The sequence below is a fragment of the Ascidiella aspersa genome, chromosome 8 (assembly GCF_963924565.1).
Source record: "Ascidiella aspersa chromosome 8, kaAscAspe10.2, whole genome shotgun sequence".
Classification (NCBI taxonomy): domain Eukaryota; kingdom Metazoa; phylum Chordata; class Ascidiacea; order Phlebobranchia; family Ascidiidae; genus Ascidiella; species Ascidiella aspersa.
Window position 1 is genome coordinate 24,286,626 of NC_139454.1, and position 6,000 is coordinate 24,292,625.

A 6,000-nucleotide genomic window follows, 5' to 3' on the forward strand; every position below is an offset into this window, starting at 1 on the left:
ACGAAACTACAGGAAGCAATAGATTGTCGATTTCGTTACTAACGCTACTTGGCGATCGGGTATTTAATAACACGGAGCCGTTATGGTTAGCTGCTGCGATTTCCCGAATAGCAAACCTCAGTGGAATAATATATACATGTGTGCAATGTTAATGCTATTAAATCTTTGATTACGGAGAACGTTAACTTGTGAAACAAAAAAACATGACAAAATGGAAGAAACTGACTATTTCTTCCTTTGTCATCGACCATATGTAAACCAACAATATACGCCAATTTATACAAACAATTATAGTCACTCGATTGATGTAAACTTAATTAACATAGCTCTACACATTTAAATGTTATTTAAATATTAAAATTGTATTAGTAATATATTTTTTAAGTCCTACAAACTTTCAGTTGGAAATCTTTTGTCCGTAGAGTGTTTTTTGAAATGTATTTGTTAATAAGGGCAACTTATAATTCTGTACTTTTATATACCAACTGACATGACCTGTGGATCGGGGACAATTCCAACTCGGGTTTCTTTCCAGTTTCGAGGTCAACGTAATCAGCGTAATGCACTTCCCTCAGCACTTTGAATCCTTTACTTTTCACACCTTTTTGTACGAAATGGGAACTGGCGATTCCTACAAGATATTCACATCTTCTTTTTCTGGCTTCATGCATTTGCAAATCCATTAGAATCTTGAATAAGCCTCTAGAACGATACTCGACTTTGACACACGCCATAGATGAATACATGAATCTACTGGTTTGTAAATCGGCAAACAGGTTGCTTAATAAAGGTTCCACAAAACGCACCGCAGTAGCATTTCTCTCATTGACAACGCAGCTGTTGTTCCCTTCAGCGATGTCATATATTTCACTCATAGCAAGGGCAGTAAGTTCGCCAGTTGTTTTTTCGAAAATACCCAAACAAGAATGGCTCTTCAACCTTTCTTTGGCTGCTACAATGTCTACGTCTTCGATATCTTCTTTTGTTAGTTTGAATGTCTGCCTTGAAGAATGTTGGTAACTGTAATTGTTTTTAAAGAGGTGATGGATTTGGGGCAAATCCACTTCGTTCAACACTCTAAATATCAAGCCAGGTAAAACTTCTGCACTGTTATGTAAAAATCTTTTTCCAAACGTTGTTTGAATCATAATGCACTTTTAAACTTTTACTTCGTTAGCTACAAAAACAAAATACGAATAGACTACGCCTAATCATGCACAAAAAGTGTTGGATAAATAACATGCGTTTCAGTAAACTTGTTCATATAAACAGAAGATCAGCAGAGTTCTGCTGAACTGAACTTCGTATTTTGCATATAAGATAGAGACCGAAATATATAGATAGCTATTCCTCGTTAGCTTCTGTAGGCAGCCTAAAAGTGCTTTATGAAACTAAATACATATCGAAGGGGTGCATTCCCATGCTCTTACCAAGTGGCAGCACCTTTTCGTCGCCAAACTCTTTGACCTTAACCGTACTAGCTGCATCATTAAATTGATTTTGTTTTTTACGCTTTCCTCGAAACGGCCGCTCGGTAACGCTTCAACAATGGTTTACAACTGCCCGCCCCTAATGATCTAAACGTGATCAAACATCCAAGGATTGGAATAACTTTGAAAGTCAACGTCATGACGCGTGCAAGAACTTAATCGTCGTCTGATCGGAGAGAAAGATCAAATAACTTTTAATTGAAACATACCCACGATTGCCGGCGATACCCCTAACGCGTATTGGCGCAAGGCGGAGAAAATTGCACCTATATGCAGGTTTTTTTGATAGACCAAGTGATGTTTGTAGAGTAAGTAAGTAGGCATAACTTTCAATTTAGAAATACAATGACAGGCGCAGCCCATGCAGCCAAACAGTGTTTATCTAAAACAGACTAAAACAAACTAAAACGCGTTTTTTAAGTTAATGTAAAAATATATGATTTACGAGGGCGGCAGCATGGGGTCGTACCATTTATGTTTATCCTCGATTGCTCGCATCATTTAACAACATCTAAATTGAAACCAAACTTTTAGCACTTTAATTATACAACCTAGAATGGAATTTACTAAAGGCTGAGCCAACACAACTAATGGATACCTTTAATAATAAGATGAGCAAACGCCACAACGAAATTGAACACTTTGGTATAAACGTGAATATGAATTCAAACTGGGGTAACGACAAACAGGATAAACACGATGTGATTTCGTTCGTGACCTTCTTTAACGACATTTCGGCGTGATTGAAGTTTAATTACCGATCCTCGTTTAGCCAAATGACGCACAGCGATAAATCATAATATGCAAGCAGCACGCATTCTTGGGGTGAAAATTTGTCTTTCGGAACAAAGCCACAAATCTCAAAAGGCGATAACTATAGCACGGAGTTAGGGATGCGTTATGCTATACTTGTTATTTCGATACCCAACTGACGTCATCTATATCGACTTTGTATAATTCTGAAAAAACGCATTTTTGCTCACCGAGTGTCCCGAGGACGTGTCTGGCCTCTGCTTATATCGCACCTAACACGACAGACACAACAATAAGAACTAAACAACGACGTAAAAAGATATATAACGAAGAAATTCAAGCTTGAAAAATTTAAAGGAAGGCTTTGTTGAAAGAGTGTGCCGTAGTTGCGTGCTAAGAAAGAGAAACAGGAGAGTTTGGGCAAAAACGAAGCGCTTTCGTCTAATTTTTGCGTCTTTATTGGCACGAAAAAGTGGCTTTCAGTTATATATAGTCTCGATGTTTAACGATGTTGGAATTATAAATATTGTTCTTTTTGTATTTTTTCGGTTTGCTAGTAGTTCAACTCAGCGCTTTTCATGGAAACATCATTTTTCTTTGTAATAGCATGCATATCGTTTTTATAAATTCCCTTTTTGGTGTCTTGATCGACCGCAATGCATACCCTTCCACATACATAACAGAATATTTAAAAATCTTGTTTAACGGTATTTGTGAATACACATTATTTGTAAATACACTAGGCCAGGGGTTCTTAAACTTGGTTTTGTAAAGGATAACGCGAGAGAATTTTCAGGTGCGCGAGTCATTTCACTGGCACTGTGACGAATAGGCCTTTAAGCCTTGATGTTTTCGATTTTGAGAGATCCTGAAACACGGTTTTTAAGAACAGTTTATATAGGATCAATGGTCAGCAACTGGATGCAACCACCTTAAACTGGTATAAACGAAATTTGGATATATTGCAAGGTCCAACAGATTTTACTTTTTATCGTTTTTATTTTCATTTTTAAACTATCCGCTTTTATTGCCAATTAACGCTATTTTAAGGCAGAAACCTGTTGGAACCACCTTACACTGTTTGGGGTGGATTTTTAAACAATTTGAGGAATAAACGGTTTGACTACGTTTTGAAAATTTGGCTATGCATTGTACGAAAAAAATATTCAAGCCATCAACAACTAATGGATAAAAATTCTGGATATGAACTTAAATCGTTCTAAAATTGCACTCGGTTCAACCTAACCCGTTGTATTGCGAAATCGATCAATTTTGTTTTATAACAGATTAAAACTTCAGCATCTAAAAAAAAATGTGTAAAGTATGCTTTTATGCGAGATACATTAAATGGGAATATGTCAATTTTAAAATAGAAAATTTAACACAACATAAAACGTAAGGAATTTAACATACCAAGAATTACAATAAGAGAGGAACAATAGAATACACTATAGCAACAAGTATTCAATAGGTTTCGAGAAAAACATTTTATCAATATAAACAGCCTTAGCGGAACAAATTGATCAGAGTTTACTGTTTTCTAGAGGTTATATGATACAATGAGTTTGTTGGAGCAGCAATAAAAAAATAAAAAAATGATAAAAACAATCTTATAACTGTTCGTAATCAAGCAAGCTAAGCAAGTAACTTAGCTTAAGTTTTAAACAATACAATGAGCTTTAAACAACAAGATTGTTTTATTTCTAAGTTTAATTAAGTGCGGTTAATTCAGAATAAGTTCGCTAAATGTAAATTAAAAAAAAACAGCTCGCAGATAACTACAATTGTTAGCCAAGGTTTCATCGACCAATCAAACTCGATTTTTGGGGAATAATGGACACCGAACCATAGTAATATATTCAAGCCACGTTATATGTGCCAGAATTTTGATTTTAAAGTAGAATAAATCATAGCATTGTTTTTTATCTTTTTTGTTAGGGACCAAAAAGGTGCCATGCATAGTATGACATGTTTTGCAGTGTGAACTAAAAAACTGTCCACACTGCACAATATCCAAATGTGTTTGTTAAATTAAAACCTGTAAAAACCCTAATAAGCTCTCTCGTACACTGATTGGCCAGCAGCAGCGTTACCAATTCCAAACTGCTCGTATGCTGTGTCTTCACTTGCAGCAATCCTTGAGACGTTGTAAGCTTGACCAGGCGACTCGCCATTGGCTGACACGTAGGCAACAGGAATGACGTAATCACTGTCGTCAGACGGATGGGTGGTGACGTCATAGCTAGGATGAGCAGCAAAGCTAGTGTTGACGTAGTTGTTGCATTGTCCTCGAGATTGATTTTCAGCGTTGAAGGACTTAGCGTCGCGACCTAGAATAAAATAAAGTATTGAAGAAAAAAAAAATGTTCTTAGGCACAAAATTTCATTTTATACACATTAAAATTCTTCAAATGACAAGACATATTTTGTCATTATCAGACATCAAGGTGTTCACAGTATATTTACCTGCTTGGGGTGGAGAACGATTGTCACTTTTCCGTTTTTCGAGTTTCGCCAAAATTTGGTTTCTGAATGAAAACAGCGCAAATATATTAACTTATATATTTGACAAAACACAAATATATTTCACAAAATGGCTGTCGGGCCTTACAATACCCACCTCTTGACGTAAACAAGAACGGCCACTCCAATTAGTATGATTACTGCACAAGAAACTCCGATTGGGGTAGCGACGCTGAGACTAGAAACAGACTGGTTTTCTGAAAATAAAATACTGTTCGCTAGCCTGTTGGTATATTTATGTTTAAAAGTTTTAACTTAAGATGTGATTCAAATTTTCAGTATAAACGAAATTTGGGCAACTTAACAGAAGAGCTTAAAGTTGTACATTACGTAAAAACTCAATATAACAATAAAGTTGCCTTGCGTAAATATAGATTTAAAAAGCAACATCTACACTTTTATATGAGCCAGTATTTAATAAAAACATTGTGGAGTCTAGCATGATTTACTAGAAAGCTTTTAAATGAAGTTTTATAGTCACCTATTGGCAGGTAACATACGCCATTCGATGGAAGAATTGTATTTCTGCACAATGACGTAATTGGGTGAAAATCTGACGTCACCGTGTCTCCCTCGTTCAACGTGACGTCATGAGTCAGTGTAATGGAAGGCGTCAGTGTTATTTCGGAGGTTGTGGTTTTGTTGTTTTTGCTGGTTCTCTTAATTTTCAGCTACATACAAACGAAGCTTTCAGAAAAATATACTTGGGAAAATCAATAATACAAATGACATACCTTTGCACTTGTTATAACTGAAACAGACGTGGACGGAATTGTGATTTTAATTTGGCAGATTTTGTTTTGAAGGGTTAGTTTCGAGGGGATCGCTGCAAAAACATTTGAAGTTGATCCAGAAACAGTTGGCGTTTGGGGGACTTTCCAAATCTCAGGAAACAGCTTAATCTAAATTATATTATTTCAACTGGAAATGTAAACCAAAAAATCCTAACTATTTTTTTAAAAAAAGAACGAAAATCAATTATTTTGATCTTACTTGAATCTTGTAATCTTCATTACCAGCCTGGGTCGGAAATTCTGTGGAGTAAGCATAGTTTGCAGAAGCCGTCGTTTTGTAATTTTTCACGATGTTAGTAAGCTTGTCATAACTTTGTGCAATCAGCTGAAAGTTGAAATTCCTGGAATATTTTATTTTCGTCAATCCACTTCAATTATTTTGTCGTGGTGGCATTTGGTAGCTTCAGTAAAACGAACAACTAAAACATAGAAAAGACAAT